Genomic DNA, 22,434 nt, shown 5'->3' with positions numbered 1-22,434 from the left:
TACCACAGCCCACTCGCCGCCGCGCTGCTCGTCACCAGTGAGTACGACAGCCCACTCGCCGCCGCGCTGCGAGTCGACCTGCTGCGCCACGGGTTGCCAGTTTCTCTCTTTAGTGTTACCAGCCGTCTCGGCACTCTGACGTGGCCCTCCACGATTACTTGTCCTGTGCCAACCTCTCCATCTAAAACTGTGCTTACGACGCTACAGAACTAAAATGCCAACATATATGTTATGGTGTGGTGTCTGTTCTGACAACACAGACACACATAATATATAAAGGCGAGACAGCCAATGATTTCTTCAATGCACAAACACACCGGGCTCTAACCCGTACAGGAATTGGCGAAGTGCCACGAGTAATGGGATAAATGGGCAAGGGACACTACACTTGTAGTGTGCGAATGAGTTGAGCATTTGGATCCGACAGTATGTATGTAAGAGTAGCCCGTGCAGTTGCAATGACCACTGTTTCTGAGTGGCTCAGTGGTCGGAAAATCTGCATAGTAACCAATAGACCTGGGTTCGAATCCCAACCTGGCACAAACTTTCAACTTTCCGCATCGATTTCAATGAATGCCCCCTCGCAGCCATAGTAATTCCTTTGCGTAAAATAGCTACATATTTAATGCACGACAACTCGAGCCTTTAAAAGTAAATCAGTGTAACTATATAGCTAGTAATAATCCTGGGACAATAAAAATCGCCCGACTTATAAGCCACTAATAAAAATAATTATAACAAACAATTGTTTCTTATTATTTCATTTTTGTGACTTAATCTTTGCCATATATCTGAGATTTGCAAAATATCGCATAATGTTACAACAGGTTCATTACACAAAAGTTTTTGTCAATGAAGACATGTATTTTCTGTATTAAGATTTTTTAGTCTTGCACAGACTTGTCACATTTTCCACTGTGTTTTTCAGCGTCTGAGACTTCAATTTCATTGGTAAATCGTTTTATAACTTGCTGTAGAGTCTAAGACAGACTTTGGATTGTACTCCTACGTACATATTCCAGCCATGCGAGAGTTCTTTCCTCTTCTCTATCCACCTATAAAAATTCAAAATAATGTTATTTTACTCATATCATATATACGTATCCACGTAAATAATAAAAAAACAAAATAAATTAAAATCAATACACATAAAATGACATTTTGAAAATTTGAAAGGCGAAATATATACTTACGCGGACACTAGTGCGATGAGCTAAATGCCCAGCCAACTGACATCTGCGTGCGACACGCGCGTACTGACACAATGGCAACAGTTTGTGCACGTCAGGGGACATATGAAACTCAGCTACTGACCGAAGGAGAACATTGTAGGCACTGTTAACAAAATGCCGAGTGTTTCAAAATTTCTGTAAGCAAAGTGTTCACAGCACGATTGCTCGCTGGTTAATTACACTGACTGACAAGAGAAAAGTGAAGCACCCAGAAGGGGAAAGGGATATGCAATGAAATTTCGTGCACTGGGAAGGTATGGCATATTATTTCAGTCATTATAAAACTAAGTCAAATTTACAAAGAAGTTGCCAGTATCAGCCCACTTATCAGTATGACGTTCCACCACCTCTGGCCAGGATGCGTCAACCGACAGTGGTAACCAATTATCACTGTTATCGTGTGCTGATGTTCTGCATCATACTGTAAACATAGCACTAAAAGTATGTCATTTCTCTTCGAATGCAAGCCGAGTATAGGAGTAAAATAACGCCATTTCTCTTCAAATGCGAACCAGAATCATTTCTGTTTGAATGCGTGCTGGTATGCAAATAAAATGGACGAAAACGTGTTTTGTAGTGCTCTCTCTACGATAACTAGAGACCAGCGTTGAGTGCCGAAATGAGAGTTAGCCGCGGGGCGGCTCAGAGAAGGGACACGGAATGTTTTCTACTGTGTGTGCTCTGATACGACGCCATCCCTCTCGTCACGACAAGTGCTACGTTTCTCACAGCAGTGGGTCAGTATTTTTCTTTGAAACTATGTGTAGATTATTGTGCAAGTGTAGAATATGAGGACTGTTTAAAAACCCATTGTTATTATAGAATTGTGGGCGAGTGGTGTAATACAAAGACTGGTAATTTGTGGAACCAGATTCAATTTCCGCTGATACCGATCTTTTCTTTTTCATTTTATTTTATTCCTCACAATGTTAAACTATTAATTATAAACTAAAAATGAACAATTTAGTTTACAAACATAAAATATGTTCTATTTGGTTATGATTATTACCTTTGTAGGTCAAAAGGCGATTGGCTAGATAGTGATGAAACAAACGAGGATATGAGGAAACGAGGGAATGTAGCAAGTTTTCTGTAGATGATTTCTACATTAAATCCATGGAGAAGACAGTGAATTTAAAGATTTACGTAGATGTACTTCAAATGTAAATCTAACAACAGAGCGGTGTGGGTCGAGGCTCACTGATTTGGCTTACAAAACACTTAAAATTTCGAAATTGGTGGAGAATATTTTGATCAGCTTCTTAATTGTCCAGAACCGTTGATAAACTGAATACGCAAACGGTCATTAGACTCTAGAAGAGTATCTATCAAAGAAATTGCAGAAGTTATCCAAACATTAAAAACCTAGTGCGGACGACTCTATTGCTCTCTGCCATATTTAACGAAATGATCTAAAATGAATCTTTGGAAAACTTGCAAAACAGAAAATGTGCCAGCAGTGTGGACGGTGACCTTGATACATCCACTATAAAATAAAGACAATAGACGACACGTTAACGACAACAGAGGAATTTCTTTGCAACCAGCTGCATGCAACATATTTTCCAAGTTTGAACGAAACAGAAAAGAAACAAAAAGTTGTGAGTAATTTGGTGAATATCAAGGAGATTTAGCAAGGACAGATCATGTCCAGCACAAATATTTAATCAGAAGTTTATTATTCACTACAAATTACTGAATTCAAATGGTCATATTCTTAAAGCACCGTTATAATGACTCCACTGTAGGCCGAGTGGTGCAAACCTGGTAATTCTTAGACCCTGATTCGAGCCCCATAGATACCAATGTTTCTTATTTTAATTTTAGTTTATATCTCACAATGTTAAACTATTAATTTAAATATATTTAAATATTTCGACGTATATATGTAAAATTAATATATTCATTTTAGTTAGACTACTGCCACTGTGTGCCACAGAGCTATAGGCCACCACATTCTAGACACTGATGTAATTCTAAATTAACTGATTCGATTGGGAAGGGTGTCACACAGCTGTTGTGTCCTCTTCTGAGGCTAGCTCGTGCTGATGGATAACTGGTGTAAATGATCCTAGATACCTTGAATACTGGTACAAGGATGCGACTGACGTCCGAGTTGGTCCCACACTTGGTCGACTGGGGCAAATCTGGGGTCTTGCTGGTCACAGAGTTACTTAAAATCATGAAGTCTGTTCTTAGAGATTCGGGCTGTACGTGGACGACCATTGTCCTATAGAAATGTGGCACCACGCAAGTGTCATATAAGTGGTAACACATAAGAACACAGCATTTTCATGACATACCATTGTGCAGTCGAAGTTCGTTCAGTCATTACCAGCCAAATTGTGAAGTCAAACCCGGTGTCTCCTCGTACCATGACGCCAAGAGTAACGCCGTTGTTCCTCTCCAAAACACATGAAGAATAGGACCTCCCAACCAGATCACTTCCATACCACCCTCAATGCAATTCAACATCAGACCCTGTCACAGTCGACTGTCCCACAAATCCAGGAATTGCAAGATTTAATCAGCCAGTCTAATGGCGACCCACATCACTGTCAGATACTGATAAAGTTGTCTCTCACGAGTGTGTGGTAACTCTGCATCCTTCAAAGGGATCATCAACCATCCAACTTTGTTCATATTCCTTACATACCCTTACCACAGTTGGTAACAACACTAAAAATGCTTTTGCACTCCAGTAGCCATTCTACTTGTTTCAGAGAATTGGAACTGTAATCGTTTAAATACCCACCACTGGGGTGTATGTGTATGAAGTTACATTTACATTCAACTATGTCTTCTGGGTGCCTCGCTTTTTTGTCAGACAGTGTATTTGTTGGTTGACATCAAGTTTTTGGGAAAACTGAAGATGTATAATGTATGTGTGGAGGTGATTAGAGAAAGGGTGAAGGATTCTTACATTCATATGGGATCCGAGAATATGACGACAAAAAGACAGAAAAGGAAAGAGTAACTGATTGGCGCTTGAGGATTTGGAATGATAGAATTTTTAACCTGAATCATCTATTGCTGGAATAAATTGCAGCACACCCTTCAGTTTGGATTCCTACAACCATTGTCACCAGGTGTTCCAGCTGTAGACTGTGATTGGTGCATTTCACTTGATAGTTTCCTGTTTTAGGATCGGACATAGAGAGTTATTCTTTATGCCTATCGGTGTAACACATGTGCTTTCTCTGTGGTGGCAGCGCCGCTGTCAGCATACATGGTGCCACAGCAGCAGACGGTGGACGTAGGCCGGACAGCACAGCTCAACTGCTCCACTGAGGGTCACCCTCAGCTGGCCATCTCTTGGCTGAAGGATGGCCAGCCACTACAGACGTATGGAATGATCAAGCTGGTCACCCCACAGGTAAGGACGAGTGGACCTGTGTCACAACCCTCCTTCCTGCCTCCCAGCCAATACCTCCACTCTGCAAGTTGCTTTAATGTGGTTCTTATATCCAGTCCTCCTGCATCATATCTCCATCACAAGCTCAACCACATCCTGCTGCAATACCTAAACCCTAAGAATGCCATATGACAGATACTCAACACCAACCACACGCATTAGCTCCTCACTTAGACTATCTTATCAAAAGTATCTGGACACCTAACAGAGGCCATCCACCATCTTTATGGTGGCTTGAATTCTGCTGGAAACACTTTCAATGAGGCGTCTGAATGTCTGTACAGAAATGGCAATCCGTTTCTCGTGAAGAGCATATAATAACGTTGGACGCTAGGGTGTGGAGTGAACTCCCCTTTCTAACTCGCGCCAAAGGTGTTCCATTAGGTTTAGGTCGGGACTCTGGGCAGGCCAGTCCATTTCAGGAATGTTAATGTCCACAAGAGTTGTCTCACAGATGCTGCTTTATGCCAGGATTCACTGCCATACTGATACGAACAATCATCGTCTCAGAACTATAATTCTTTTATATGTGTTGTAAAATGTGTTCGTATCCTTCCCCATTTACAGTTTTCCTAAGCACACCACATCATAACCACAAAAAACACCGCCATGCCATAATAACACCTCCCCCATACTTCAGTATTGGCACTACACATGAGGACAGCTAACATTCCCGAGGCATTCACCAAAATCAAACCCTTGCATTGGAATGTGGCAGGGTACAGTGTGATTCATCATTCTAAATCACTCGTTTCCAATGATCGACGTCTAGCGCCCACTCCAAGTGTAAGTTAACATTGCCTACAGAAATGTGTGGCTTATGAGGAGCTGCTCAACCATTGCACCCCATACTTTTCAACTTTCTACACACAGTCGTGGTTATAGCTGAACTGCTGGTGGTACTTTGAAATTCACGAGAGATTCCTTCTGCTGATCACAAGTGATTTTTTCAACCACCCACCGCAATGCTCGTTGTCCGCCAACCCTCAGTACATGATGTCTGCTTGATTTTGGTTTAGCTGTGATTGGTGCTTCTCATTCCCAGTTCACAGTCAGATCACCAGCATTCAACGTGGGCACCTATAGAACAGTTGAAATTTCTCTGATGGACAGTGACTAGAGGATGTTAGAGGTCCTTCTGCTGTCATCGCTTCTCTACTGACAAAATAGTACTTCCCAGCCCTGTTTATATTGGCGGATCCATCACTCGTAACACACAGTCATCAATTCCGAACTACATATGGGTGTCCTGATACTTTTGATTACGTAGTGTATGTTTGTCTTCTATTTTCCTATTTTTGACTGCGTTAATAATGGCGCAACTGGGGCATCAGGGCGTTTTGTTAGTGCATGTTGCCTTCATTATGAGCAAGTGTGCACTCAGTGGCAAACCCATTTTTCCCTTCTGATTGACAGGTCCTTAACATATTGTTCTGCTAATAGGATAAAGACGCCTTGGGGATAATCCATCCTTTTGATTGACAGATCCTTAACCTATTGTTCCCCCACCTCTTCCCTCCCTCTCTTCTTCCCATCTCCTCAAGAAACCTGCAACCCTCACGCCTACCCTTCGGTGATACAGGTACACTTTCAGGCCTGAGTTATTCGAATAGCCTGCTCTCACAGTATCAGTTTGATTGACTACTTAATTAAAGTGATCAATTAATTAACCCCTCTCCCTCTGGTGAACCACCCAACACTCCTCCCGTCACCTCTACCTGGACATTGGGGGCTGTGTGGTGGAGCAGAGGGATCTCATGACAGGAAATTCAATTACATAGCAGAGGGTATATTCTTTATTTATAAAAAATTCCGTTTGCAAGAGTTGTATTTCTCTTGCTTATCATTTTCTTCTGTTTTAAAAGATGCAGGTCTTGTAAAGAAGTAATTAAGTCAATCGTTTTCTTTTATTCCGATTGTGCAAGGAATAATGTCATGAAACGCCCACCACACGTAATTATGCTGTTTAAAAACTGTCCGCTCGTGAAACATGCGCCGTCCACTGCATTGCACGGAATGCTACCAGTGCAGGCCTCCCGGAATCGGGGTACACCAACGAGAGCCTGAGACGCGGCCGCCAAATGCAGGTGTCTGCTTGGGCCCCGCATCTGACAGACCAGATGTCACATTAATCCTCGAACAAAAGCATGGGAGAGATTCCTGTCGAAACATGTGCTCATCCTCTGTTTGTGTCCTTCCGTGCCTGCACACGCCTTCGGTCGCAGTCGGACCGAACCACAAAGAAAGCAGAATTTACCCGGTAAACGCCTGCTTAAGTCAATAAATAATTAATTTCTGATGACGTCAAAGTGATGTTGGGGATATACGGCGAGCGCAATAGCTCACTGCTTCCAGTTCCAGCCAGTATCTGGAAGAGGAAAAACCATGAAGCATTGCTAGCAGTCGAGATCCTTATCTGCCTCTTCATTGCAGAAGAAGAGTAAATGTAAGTACTCATTGCATGTAGCAGTACTCTTTCTTTGTTCAACTCTGTCATTGTGTGTGGATTCTTATTTTTTTCTCTTTTTCTTTCTCGTCTTTTTCTTTGTTCAGTGACCTCTAGGGTGTCTGAATCAGCAGCAGCCGCCATCGCCTCGTCAGGACTTGCAGCGAACTCTGGCCTGTGTGGATTAGGAGCAGTAACAGCATTGTGGCGACCAGTAGCTCAAATAGCCCACTTGCTGCAGCAAGACGACGAGCTTCTATTGTCCATCCCACTCATTAATTTAGGCACCCAGCAAGTCCCTGACGCTCAGCAGAACTCTGGCAGAGGCCCTACACCACGTGGTCTCTGACGTGTGCACCATTCTTGAACATTCCGGTGTTGCTGCAAGGACAGAGTGTTGATGTAGTGGATGAGAAGCTGCCGATTTCTCCCAGTGCTCTACTGCTTTTACTTCAACTTATAAATTAACAGCTAGTGGTTCAAAGTGCGTAAATATTGGTATAGAAGCACCAGTGGACATTGACTGGCATGTTATGTTATAGACTGAAAATGCATCGAGCAGTTTTAAAGTGCGGTTTATGGAGCTGGAATGGGATGAACTGTGTCGTGCATAGCATCACGTCAACGAACAGATGACATCTGAGTATTCTCCATCTCCATACATTTACTGTGCCGGTCTAACACTTTCTGTAACATCAGTGTATGACAGCGCAAGCTCGTGGTGAGATCTGGAGATCGATCTATTTATCTGCAACACTCCACTGTTACAAACTTGTTTGGTCAACGGATAGCACTATCCTTGAGACTGAACCATGGGGCGCCTTGTGCTCAAACGGTGTATAAAGACATTGTGATTTATCTCTGTACGTATAGTATGCATGCAGATGATATAGAATGATACATCAATACGGTGTCAAAAGAAAAAGCTAAAGAAACTCCCATCACTTTAAGTGAAATACATGTTGAATTTACTGCATGCAAGAAAGAAACAGTTATTCGGGAAATACTGTAAAAAATGAATCAGCTGTTTTTGTTGTTATTCTTGATATAATTCAGCACATGTATCACTGCTGAAATGTAAATACAATAGATATAATCGCAAATGTTTGCTATTTTTCTTATTTAACTACCCCGTCATTGTATAATGTAAGATGTAGCCAATGTAGCTCATTCGGTAAGATGACTGCGCTGCAGTGGGTACACATATTATTATTGTTATCATTATTATTACAAGTGTTCATTTTTTCTATAAACGCCCATTGCACACCAAAACATGATGTAGTCGGTATCATGGCCAGGTAGGTGAAGCATAAGGACTTTTTGTCGGTGACTAGTTGTGTGAAGTTGCAAAAGAAGACCTGAAGAAGAAGAAGAAGAAGTAGAAGAATGAGATATTCCTACCTGATAATATACGAACAATTATTATAGGTCCATCCAATCGTGACAAAATGAATGTCCTCATGGCGTTGCTAACACACGTAGATGGAGTCCGATGTGAACGTGTTTGTGTATTTTCAAAACCACTGATTCAGCCCAAGTATCAGCTATTACAGGAGATATTTCATGGTGTAAAAGGCATTACATACACGACATTCACTGAAAGCGGTGATATCCCCCCATCCAAAAAGTGAAGCCAAACACTGTATTCGTATTTGACAATGTTGATATGGAAAATCAAGACCAAATTCGAAAATATTTCAGTTTCGGTTGTCATATTGGTGCTGATGTATTTTATCTATGCCACACATATTCCAGAATCCCGAAACAGTTGGTTAGGGATAGTGCAAACCTCATTATAGCCTTCAAACAGGAGAATCTGATTTTAAAACCTATGTACCAAGCACATTTAGGAACTGACATGTCGTTCAATATATGTGCCGATTGCTGGAATCATTCACAGTATTAATAAAACAAGAAATCTGAATGATGGTGGGTACAGGTGAAACTTCCAAGAGTTTCTGTATATATAGTCCGGTAAGAGAGGTGAATACATCAGTATACGCTGCACCATGGACAAATTCGCGCTCATGTCTAGCTCTTAAACCAAGAGAATGGATGTACATAGACAGAACGTTCACTTGTACATGGTTGTGAAAGATCAGGTTGTCGTGCATAAAGTTGGAGGTATTGGCAGGGAGCTAGAGACGTATTACCGGAATTACTGAGAATGATCAATCCATTAAATGAACTAGCTAATGAAATCGGAAAGAGAGTAACCGAGTTAACTGAGAAGGTCGAGTCTATTAAGGGGAAAATAGATGTAGAGGCCCTTATTCTTGAGAAGGGGGACCAGGCACATAATAAGAGGAGGAAGAGCGGACATATAAAGCATCACGTTGCAGAGACGTCTGGTTAGTGTACACTGAGGAGCCGACGAAGCAGAAAGCCATTGAGGCGCCGAAAACTGTTCGAGAGAAATTACTGTTGCCGCGTTTAAGGCATGTGAATAGACAGCAAACACTGAGAGAGAGACCCTTAAGCCGGTTACTGAATCTCTCAGGCAGCTCTCAGCAGAAACAAAACCACACGATAACGATTGACGAATTCATTATCCGTCACGCCCCTGGACAGATAGATAGGACGTACGGTACAAGCAGGGGAAGACTGTACATGTTGGGTAAGCAGCGTATAAACGTAACTGAATACAGATTGCTGATAGGCGGTTTGAGAGAACATATAGCTTAATAAGTCTTGTCTTCCTAAGACCCACGAAAAGAAAATTACTCAATTAATGATGGAGAAGTGTACCGTGAAATAATGTATTTGACTGATGTACATAAGATCGCAAAAAGACTGAGCAGCAAGAAATACAGAACCAGTAGGAAACAAATACTTTAAGGTGAAAACAACAGCAGCAGTGCGATGGTATTGACATTGAGCATAAAGCAGTGAACAATCGAATCCCACAGTATATATATTATGACGAACGCAACGAGCTAATAGATCGACTACTTCTCATGGCATCAGCTGCTGTAGGTAATACAGCTCATTTGAATGGAGTTGTTCCAGTAAACTCTGACCTTAGGGAGGGAGAGGTATCATCGAATACGGAGACACTAGTTCGAGAACTACACAAACCACCATGCTAAACATACCCTCGTAGGCATGTTACGATTAAATGTTTGGATAACTTATGGCAGACTGATCTTGTAGATATGAGGGAATATTCACATGAGAATAATGGATTCAAATATATTTTAATAGTTATTGATACATACTCTAAATCTGCCTAGGCGTTACGTGTTAAAGCAAAAACGTGGAGAAATGTCCCGATGTGTTTTAGCGTTTGCTGCAGACAGGAACGAATCGATGCCCGAGCAACCTCCGAACTGATCACGGTGGAGGGTTTTACAGTACGTATTCGAAGACCGTGATGCAGCGGTATGGAATACATCACTTCTCAAAATTCACCCACCTGAAGGCGAGTATCGTGGGACGTTTGAATACAACAATAAAAGCTCAAATGTGGATGCATTTTAAGCTTCACGGCTCATACAAATGGACAGATATCCTCCCAGAAATAACTTCTCAGTATAATCGAACCAAACATAGCACAATAAAAATGAGAACAATCGATGTCCGTGATGATGGGTTCGTAGATAGGGTGTACTATCGCATTAAAATGCTGGATCAGCGTAAACAGAAATGTAATGTAGGAGATTTGGTACATATCTGAAAACACAAGAAAGCATTAGTGAAATCATACTTACCGAACCAGTCAACAGAGATATTTACAGTTTCTAAAGTGCAAAGAACAAATCCTAGAACTTACGTCTTGAATGATAGTAAAGGTGAAGGAATTGCAGATCGCTTCTCACCAACGAAATGCAGAAGGGCTCTGAACCGGATGTGTTTCTCATAGAGAGAGTCCTCTCATCTGCCTCCCAGCCAATACAGCCCCAGAGCTTGGTTTTCCTGCACCACAAAACAGCTAGATTGACGCTGATGATTTGCTATATGATAGGGTACATAGGGCACGAGCGCCACGGTAACATAACATGCGTGCTAGGAGACACGTTAGAGGAAGTAGTGGTATTCTAGACAAACTGCCAGTGGAATTACACACTACGGGAACAAACTCACATTCTGGGATATAACTAATCTGGATCTGGAACAAAGCTTCAGAAAAACTTTGCGCTGGGTGATAAGGGGATTAATCTGCTCGACGAAGCGTGTATGGAACACGACATTCCATACGCTGCAAATAAAGATCTTCCAAGTCTTCATATTGCAGATAAGATTTTAGCTGATAAAGCTACGGCAATACGCAAAAGAAAGGACATTGATATAGGTCAATCGCAGCATTTATAATTGATAAAAGCGTGCCTGTAAAAATTAAGTTGGGATTAGGAGTGATGAATCTCAAGCGAGTTATTAACGTTGCAGGTCGCGCACTGAAGAAGAAGAAGAAGACAACGATGAAGAAAAAGAAGGGATGTTTAAAGTAATGTATCCTGACAGCGGTGTATGCAGCTAAAAGTGCTCTGAAGTAGAAAGGTGCTGGAAGAAGAAGAAGACGATCAGTTAAAGCACCTCAAGTTCTACCAGTACCCAAGACATCAGGTGGCTTCCCACGCCCGGGTTCCCGGGTTCGATTCCCGGCGGGGTCAGGGGTTTTCTCTGCCTCGTGATGATTGGGTGTTGTGTGATGTCCTTAGGTTAGTTAGGTTTAAGTAGTTCTAAGTTCTAGGGGACTGATGACCATAGATGTTAAGTCCCATAGTGCTCAGAGTCATTTGAACCATTTGAACATCAGGTGGTTTCCTTCCATTCCCCATCCCAGCCCTCTCTGCTCTGTCGGCGGTGGAGTCCCTCGCTTTTGGTGCTGCGGCTGTTGCTCGAACAGTCAAGAACGCGCAAAACTCCTAAGGGCAGTTAGAAGAAGCAAGAAGTCATAACCACACGATGGAAGCAGCAGCCACCGGAAAAGGACTATACTTGAAACTATACGGAAACGGCTTGGTGTATTCATAATTAAAAAAAAATACCCATTAGCAGTCCTACCAGATTGACCACTCACAAACACTGATCTTCTTAAGTTTGTTAGAAAAAAATTCAGCATTCCAAGATTGCATGGTGTGTTTATGCGGGATACCTTATCGAAGACTATGTGGGAAAATGGTGAAGGTGGTATTGTGAATTTAGATGTTGCTGGAGATCCCGGCACAGACTGGGTTCATGTGTGGTGAAAAATACAGATAACGTATACTATTTCGACTCATTTGGTGGCCTGTAAGCGCCAAAGAATTTGCACGATACTTCACCCGCAGGAGACGTGCGTTCTACAATTTTTGCAGCTGGGACTTTAAGACTACCTCTACGGACGTCTATGTGTCATGTTTCTCTTAACGTTTACACAGAAGGAGGATACATGAGGAAGAGCTTTAAACATTCCTTCATCAGTTGACGTTCAGATGCAATGTTGTACACATTGGCTTTAAAAGAACGATCATCTGTATTACGTGCAAATTACTTCCCACCAATTGATTTAGACATTGGTAAATGTAGTAGTGCATTGAGTGGACTGGAGACGTACAACAGCATACCAAATATCAGTGAGACTAGAAACAAACTGCATCTGCTTATTAATGGTGAAAAATACATTGTGGAAATAGAATCTGGTGGATACAATCGACAATTTAAACGAAGCCTTAAAACAGTCTGGAAAAGGTATTGGGCTACTTGCAAATATGAATATACTTACATTTGAAATAAGGACTCTGAATGCAACGAGTGACTTTAACCAGAAAGGTTCAATAGGGCACCTACTGTTTTCAGAAAAGGACAGGTTTTGTAGAAGGATCCTAGTAAATTTTACAAGTCAGATCAGACTGTGGACATACGTTTGCCCGTCAGCACAGTCCGAGTCGAGTATAACGTTGCAACGAACTCCTATCCCAGCGACAGTCTGATTCAAATGCTTTACGGATTTTTCCTCTCAGTTGCAAGAGGGTGTAAAGTTGTTGAGATTCCCACCAATGAAATATACCTTCCAGTGACATTAAAGACATGGGACTACTTGGAGTTGCGTATTGTGGACCATAATAATCAACTTCATTTTCATTGTTAGTAAATAATTGTATAAAGTTGGCTTGAAACCTCGCAATGTCTTCCTCACCTAATATAACCAGTCAAGTAGCATATGATGAGCGAATTATATGTCAGGAATACTTCTCGCATAAGCCTGATGCTTCAACCGCATTTAACAAGAATGATGAAATTAGGATTGTCATCTGGCAACAAGATGCGTTGACGCTTTGTTCTGGTATGTAGGAAAAGCCAAAGATAATCGCTGTAAGCGCCCGCAAAATACGTATTTTGCTATCCCGGAAGGCGAGAACAAATTCAATTTTTTGTCACCTTATGTCTTGAGTTTTCGTGGAGAGAGGACGTGTTTAGATGTGAGATGCGTGTAGTAGCTCTCACGGCATCTGAATGATAATTTCTCTCAGTGCAAAAATATGAAGCCATGCACCATGTGCCATGAAGAGGTCATGTCACACCTGCTGCCTGAATATGAGGAAGAAGTCTGATTAATGAAAATTACATTACCTACACGGTCAAGAATAAGAAGTTTTGCGGCGTCGGAAGAAGAAGCACCTAACAGAAGTGTGTAGATATCGACAACGTGGAAGTAAGTTCAACTTAATACGGACTCAAAGGAGAGAAGATATAAAGTTACAGAATTTGGCCATTAATTGTAAAACAAAATAATTGACACCTGGTTACAAAAACAATTAACTTCCTTATTTCGGTATTTTTATTATTAGTACTAAAAAAATTTGCACAGCTTCCAAGCAAGAGTTGTATAATTTAGAGGGATCATTCAGTAAAACCGACAGCAGCGCCACAGTGGGATTCAAGCTTCCACGTATCACTGTAGTATTCCTGTTTCAAGAGATACGCTATGAAATCAACTCTTAAAACATACGTCTCTGGATCACCCACGGATTTACATGATTTGGAACATGCGGGATAGTTCATAGACGATCCAACGGATAGAACAGTACCAGAGTACAAACGATATACTGCATGCACACCTCTAAAAATGCTGATGAGCTACTTTGAGGGCATGAGGCAGATTATTATGAATGCTAAACAGGAACTCGTTTTGGTACGGATTGCGACGAATAATAAATCATACATTCAAGGAGCTCAAGAGGAGAATACGATCTCAGTCAGCAAGATAATACTGGTAATGCCTCACATCAGTGTATCAGACAAGGAGCGTTTAAATCTTTTAAAAGTTCTGAATTCTGGTACGTATCTGTCACTAACATTTCGCTCTTTGGAGGTGTTCGAGTACCCAGTGTTACCGACTGCAAGCAGACAAACGTGGGCTAATAAAACCTCTTAGCTTCTGGAGACGCCTATATTTCGTCATACTTACGTTTCAGACTGATAGAAGGGTGACTATAGCAAATGATTCCACTGTACTCGACAACTGCAAGTTAACTAATGCCAGAGTCTACCTGAATTCAGAATTCTACCCATATGACAATTTACACCTGTAGTGGGATGAAAATGCATACAGTCTAGCATATGACATGTATGCGATGTTTCTTGCTTCTTACTACCAAAATGCTGAAGAAGAAGGAGTCAATGGAAATTCAAGAAGCTATCGCCTGTACTTAACATCCAGTATTGATTTAAGTGTCAGGAAGTCATTTCTGAAAGTATTCGTATGGAGTGTAGCCATGTATGGAAGTGAAACATGGACGATAAGTAGTTTGGACAAGAAGAGAATAGAAGCTTTCGAAATGTGGTGCTACAGAAGAATGCTGAAGATTAGATGGGTAGATCACATAACTAATGAGGAAGTATTGAATAGGATTGGGGAGAAGAGAAGTTTGTGGCACAACTTGACCAGAAGAAGGGATCGGTTGGTAGGACATGTTCTGAGGCATCAAGGGATCACCAATTTAGTATTGGAGGGCAGCGTGGAGGGTAAAAATCGTAGAGGGAGACCAAGAGATGAATACACTAAGCAGATTCAGAAGGATGTAGGTTGCAGTAGGTACTGGGAGATGAAAAAGCTTGCACAGGATAGAGTAGCATGGAGAGCTGCATCAAACCAGTCTCAGGACTGAAGACCACAACAACAACATCGCCTGTAATTGTAATAGACTGTTAGAAACAGAACGAGATAATTAATTATGGACCTATAGATGTACGAATTGAATTTTAATGTTCGACAAATTTCCTGGAACACACTGCAGCTTATGCTCTAGTTCTACATGACTGTGTGATCAACTACTGCCCGCTCACCAGTGTTGCGCAACGAGCTGTATAAATGAACAGATGCTGCGCCATACCTAGAGCATTCAACAATGGCATCTCATGGTGTGAACATAATTTCATGTTCATATTTAAAGATGTTGCATTCGTAGTGTACATAGGAGAGGCCGGAATAATAGAGACATTGTCAGCAAACATTGTGTCACTGAGGCCTTTCAAAGATGTAAAGTGCGCTGAAACACAGAATAGTTCAAAGTAGTTAACCCATTTCTTCCATGGAATTCACTGGGATGATTCTGGCATACCCTATAACGATACGGTGACTTCGCTTCGATTATTCTTCCACACAGATACCATCATCCACGAGAAGTGGAAGGAGAAGATCTCTGGATACGTCGATTCTTCAAGTTTGCTGTTATTCAAGACGGAATTCTACGGGTGACCTGCTCTCCATCGACTCAGGAAGAATAAGACGTGAAAATAGCGTTGCTGTGTTGCCTTATGAAAATGTAAAATTGCTTTTAAGTCGGATGAGAAATAAATGAATTTGTACCTCACAACTGCTGTGATCTTTTTTCAACCCTGTTCCCACTTGGACAGTGTACTGTTTTACACAGATACTATGACTATGGCTTTCTTCAAGCGCAGGAGATATAATTTTAGGTATGTCTGCGGTGTGTCTTTGGAAGCGGGCGCAGTCACATGCCTCCTGCTCCCATAACCCAATTGGTGCTGCACAGTAGACCTAATTCCATGCAACCATTCTATATGTTTCGATATATTCCATCTTAAACGTCATCTCCATAACAGCACACATCTTCAGGAAAACTAGTGTCATTTGTGACCTGCACAGTCTTTATATATATTTTTGTAAATAATAAAAACAAAGACATATGGTAAAGAATTTTATCGTTTATTCAGTCCACATCAATACAATTCAGTTCTTGAGATTACAATGAAAGGGTCCTGTAGCCACCTTTCATTGCCAACCCTCGTAGTGGTCAAGTCGGCAAAGAGGTTTCCGCTACTTGTGAGAAATCCACCTGCGTTTGGTTGGTGGCGGAAATGGCGTCCTGGGGTTTTCCGGTCCACGCGGAGCGTGGAAGAGGCTGGAGAAGCGGGAGGCAGTCTGCCGCCGGTACGGGAAGCGTACACAGCTGTGCTCCAGTCGAAGAAGGGTGAGTTGGACTGACCGCGTGGCGCGTTGTCACATAGAGAGGGGAGCTTTTAGCTTTTGGTCTCGAATTTCGTCTTATAAAGATTTACTTGCTGGGTTGCAGCAGGGAATGCAAGGCTTTTGTAGACTTTCAGTTTGATTCCCAATGCAGTCTTGACTTTGATCCGTGAGAGGAACGCGGCACAAAGGAGTTGCATATGTTGAAGTGCCCTCGGTTCAGTGTGAATGTTTATGTGCCTACAACTGTGTGTGTATGCTTCTAATCTTTTCCGGATCTTGGTAATTTTTGTGTATTTGTGAATTTTCTTTGTCTCATGTGATTAAAATTTGGCAACGGTCCATAGATATTGTCTCCACGGACCGAGTGGGCACGCGAGTCTGTTATGAAACGTGTAGTATTTCACAAGCAATTGTACACAGTTAGCATGCAACAGCAGCCTATAGATGCACTACATCAATGTTTTAAGGAATAAATAATTTTGCCTTCAATCTTATCTGGTGTACCGATGTTACATCGCCGTTACCTTCGCCATTTACCTTGTAGTTTTCCTTGTTGGCCCACCTATAGCGTTTCCATGTGCACAGGTGTAGTGATTAGTGTCCCTTTTTTATCTGGCGACCCTATCTTTTATATTGATTTCAGTGTCAAGTAGCATTTTCTTATTCAAAGTGCGAGTGGCTCTTTTAGCTATCAGGATACATTCAAAGGGCGGTTCATGCTTGTTGAACATAGCGTCCTTTTATTCACGCCACTTACACATGGCTTACCCTGCTCACGGATTTCGGTAAACCAGAGATCTTCTGATGCGCAGTGAGGATTAGTTATTTTCGGTTGGATGTGCTAATTGGTATATTGTCTTTCTGTGATACAGAATTTACGTGAATTTATGATATAGGTGTGCATTTTCTTACATGTTTTATCTTGTATATGGATTACTGTATAGATATTGTGATTTAGTATTCAATTGTGTTACAAGTGTGGGTTGACTCTTGTCCTGTGGCGTGTATCGGTGTCATATAGTAAATCTTGGGTGCTTTGTGGGGACTGTGAGTCCATTGGGAGACTTTGGCATTATTCTTGTTGTATTTTGGAGCACGGAGTAACTATCCTTATGATGGATATGCGTAGCTGTTCAGGGAGCTGCAATCGGAAAAACCTGCCAGACAATAACCATGAACAAGGACGAGGTCAAAACGTCGAGTCCGACCAGGAACGAAACGCGGAAAACGGAAATACAAGTGTTGTCCATCCTCAGCCCGCTGTAGTGATTTCGAATCATTCGATAGATGCAAATTCATTACAGGCTATTCTACGACAATTACTACACAGTAATAGGAGACATATCGAGGAAGTGAAATATAAACAAGCACAAGGAAATAGGAGGCATGTCGAGGAAGCGAATAAAAGATTGACTAGTGAAATAGTACAGGGTGTTGGGGAGAAACTGGCGATCATTGACCAACGCACCTCCGCCTTAGAAGAGGGGCACCCAGTAATTAGCAAGCAGGTGATGGAGCAAGAAGAAAGGTTCGCTGGGAATATACGTATACTAGCAGAACAATGCCACAGTGAACAAGCGGCTCTTGAGTCCCGAGTAGGATGAAATTCCTCCAGGGAACTCCGCGCGTTAGCAGAATAATGCCAGAGTGACCACGCGGCTCTTGTGTCCCGAATAGAGGACACTGCGGCTAAGTGCCCGGTCCACCTTAGCGTGCAGGTAGAAACCCTCAGCCAGGCGATAATAGCTCTCGAGCGAGAGCAAGGGCTCATGCAAATAAAACAAGACACGGCCCACCAAGAGATGCGAGAAGAAATAGCCACGATCTCAGACGCAGTGGCGCGTAAGTCTGACAATAATAGGGAAACGATTACCTCGTCCTCAGCGGATGCAGACGAAATACGGTCGATAAAGAAATGTCGGCGTGGACAGTGTGAAATAAAAATAAAACAAAAAGGGGTTATCGAGGGAATATGTGAGCGCATGGCCCGTTTAGAACTTCACCTAAAAGGGTTAAAGGCCCATGAAGTTGAAAGAAATGAACGAAAGGGCCATTATTCCGACGATGATTCCGGGAACGATGGCGAATTTGATCATCGTCATGATCACGGATCTCGTACCAGGTGGGAACGGCGCGGATCCCCTCAGGAACGTTCGCCAAGGGAAACTCACGAATTTGACTTTAAACATTTTCTGACCGTGAGGAAGTTTGAAATTTTCCGTAACTCGGCTACGGGGATTCACCCGCGGGCCTGGTTACAGCAGTTCGAGTCCTCCCTTCCTCCTACGTGGCCCAGTGCGCACAAGATGGAGTATATGTGCGGCTACCTCGAAGGTGAGCCAGCGGCGTGGATGAGATCAATTGCACGCAATTACTACACTGTTGGGGAGTTTCGACAACAGTTCCTGTCGATCTATTGGTCAGTGACAGCGCAAAGTCGTGTAAAACACGGACTCATTATGCTACCAGAGTTAAACAGGTCAAAATTCTCCAGCCCTGTGCAGATGTTCGAGCACATGCTGCAGGCGAATGAACATCTTGACGATCCTTATGGACCTGCGGAAATTATTCGTATTTGCCTGGGAAAGTTTCCAATGCAGTTGCGGCACGTTATCCTTGCAGGACGATGTCAGGATGACGTAGAGGGGTTTCGCAGTCTCCTTTTAGAGCTTGAGTGCGATGCGAATGGCACCACACAGAATTACGGTTAGAGCGCCTACGAGCAGCGGCCGCGCAAGCGAAGCCGCAGCCGTAGAGACAGACAGGTGGCAATACAGACGTAACGGGTCACCTGAGAGTTACAGAATGGGCGAGCGTTGGCAGCGTCGCGACTCCTCATGGAACGCGGGCAGAACGAACTATGCCAATGGTCATCATTCGCCTAGAGGAAATCAAAAACACCCTTGGGAGTTTAGAAGATATGATAATGAGCAGAGATTTAGGCGCAATTACAGCGGACCTAGGAACGGTGGTCGTGACCGACTCCAGAATAATTATCGAACAAGCAACAATAGGGGTGCCGTAAACAGTACGGGTGGTCCGCCAGTGGGTGTTGAAATTCGTCCCGCAAACCCGCGGCACAATCCGACAAATGCCTCTAATCAAAGGGATCAATGACTGTTGGCTGGCTCGGTTGGCGTCAAACTTAATGAGGACCGGTGCTATTGATGATATTGATGTGCATTTGAATAAAGGAAGACGATATTAGGGAAGATTTGTTGAGAGAGGGCCACAGTATTGGTGTGCCCGCGGTAAACCCAGTCGCTTCTGTTTCGTAAAATTACAGTGCGTATTTTCCAATGTTTTGATTCACTCTGGTGTGATTAAAATTAACGTGTATATTTTCTATGAATTGTAAAGGGTCCCCCAATATGTGTGTAGTTATTTCTTCTTGTCAGCAGAAAGGAGTAGTGTTATGCAGCTTCAAAACATCTGAATGTGAATGATTATGAGGCTCATATGAAGCGTTTCCTATTACAGTAAGATGGCTTTCGTTTTTTGATGACTAAAAAGGTATCGGGTGTGTTGGCGTGGAGAGTCAATGGTCGTAAGGTAATTCTTGATTATAAATTACAGTTTTAGTGTTCTTATTCCCCTTAGGTGAGCATGATTCAGTGAGATTTTTCAAATGTACTGCGATGTTAATGAAGCAACTTGGTGACTTGTAGGTGAAGGACTTGTGTATGAATGGAGATTAATAGTGTTTGATTTTCAGAGTTGCCATCTTATAAGATATTTGGAAAGTGTAACTTGCCATCACATACTACTAGGTACGGTTGAGGACACCAGGGTGTGAAACCCCAGAAGATGTATATGGAAACAGCTTATAAACTCAAGCAGCTTGATATTTAATAGAGAATCAATGCGACTACCTCCAAGCTAAAATAACATGACGGTAGGTGAGGACCCCTGGGGACATGTGGTGAGTAAGTGTGTAATCATTATGAGTATCTTATGATAGCAGTAAGTTGGGTACTCATGGCCCTGTACAATGGATTTCTATTGACAGTATTTTTTATGTACTTATAGGACGAAGTGTTTATGGTTTGCTAATAGGATAGGATGAATTTTATTTTCATTTTTATGCCCACTGACCTTTTGCATTAGTCTGATGAATAGATGTTGAAACATTTACCATTCCAGATGTGACTTGAATGAACCTTCTGTGTCTCATTAATCATAACTTTTATTATGCAATGTCCATAGAAAAGAAGTCTCGGAAATTTTTCACAGATCAGCAAACATGTTCTGCAAACCTTGGAGCAGTCAGTGAACAACAATATGGGTATTGGTGTTGAAAGGAATATTTTGTTTATATGTGGGAATTGTAGTCGGGCTATATGGTGATGGTGACTAGTATGAGCTGTGTAGATTGTGTGTGAGAGCGTAGTTAGGAGTAGGTAGAGTTTTGTGTCTGTAGCTAGCAGCGGCGCCAAATCCTATCCAAATCCTGACCAAACCTTGTACAAGATCTACCCTGAATGATTGACAGCAGATGTAATGCTGGAACTATATTTTATAAAAAGGATTTTTTGTTTGTTTGAATATTGGTTATTTAATTTTCTTCATTTTTTTTATTAGTAATGTTAAGAAGGCCCTTTTTGTCAAGTTAGTTTTGGGCACTATTCCATGTATTGATCAGGAGTGAGAAACTCTGAAGATTTTGTGGTAATCTGTACACATGATATTTTGTAACGATCCCTGTGAGCGCAGTTCTTAAGTGGGTGCAAGGCCGCCTAGGGAGCCTCCGCATCAGAAAGCACAGGGCTTGGTCCACCGGCAGGCGTTGCCGAACCCTGGTATCAACGGCGAAGCAGTGATGCGGCGAGCGGTCACAGCTGTTTCCCCATCAGAGGGGAGGGGATGCTGGTCTTCCCCCAGGCGCAGGCTCACACCGGAGCCCGCAGGCGTGTCACCACGGCAGCGCCAGCTGATGGCCGGCGTTCCACCCCATGCGCTAGTCATCTGACAAGCGAAAGGGAAAGTATGACGCACACCAGGCGAGGCCGCCGATCCCTGAGCGCCGCTAGTCCAGACGGCTGCTGCGTGAGGTAACGCCCAATGCCCGGAGGGACGCGGGTCCCACCACTGACGCATCAGCTGAGACGGTGCAAAGAGGTGATAAGCGGGTCTCAAGCCCGACACCCGCACGAGTTTACGTCGACCTCGATGCGACGCAGAAGAGCGCGTGTCTCCCCATTGACACGACAGGAGACGGGGGCGTGTGTCGGTAAAACACATTCCTCCACAACACACGGACGACGACCGCCAAGCCGCCTTCTCGATGATGAGGCAGGGCCCACAAGTGGTGATGTCCTGCAAATCTGCAACGCCAAACCATCCCACAGTATGGACGCAGAGGGTGGAAACGGGCACGAGGCAACATCGCGGGGTGCTGTCTAGGATGAACAACCTGGGTTACAACGGACGTTACAATCAACGCCGCTGCGAACTCCCCAGTTCAGTGTTGTGGTCCCCTAGTAGCTTATCCTCCAAGTCGCCTTTAGAAGAGACGCCCACCCCAGCACCTAAAGAGAATACCCAGTGAAACAACCATGTGGCGAAACTGAAAAATGACAGCGTGTCAACGAGTTGATTTCTGGATGTATTTTTGTACTCATGTCTTATTTTCCATAGGTGATTATTTACCAGCTGTCATACCATTGGGTTCATTAATGATTTTGAATCACTGTATTTGTTGTGAATATTGTATTTTGCACTTTCACTTGCATGTTTTTATATATGTCAGCACCAAATGATACTGCTTTGGTTCGTGATAATGATTTTGCATCATTGTATTTGTTTATATATTTATATATATTATGTACCTTTTCACCTATGTCTCTATGTTAACTTTTGATAGTTGGTTAAAGCAATTTTAAAATAATATCTCATGGTTGTGGTCGTAGTAGGTCAGACGACATGA

The sequence above is a fragment of the Schistocerca piceifrons genome, chromosome 6, assembly GCF_021461385.2.
Source record: "Schistocerca piceifrons isolate TAMUIC-IGC-003096 chromosome 6, iqSchPice1.1, whole genome shotgun sequence".
In the NCBI taxonomy this organism is placed as follows: domain Eukaryota; kingdom Metazoa; phylum Arthropoda; class Insecta; order Orthoptera; family Acrididae; genus Schistocerca; species Schistocerca piceifrons.
The sequence above is the reverse complement of the archived record's forward strand: the minus strand, read 5'-3'. Positions refer to the sequence as shown.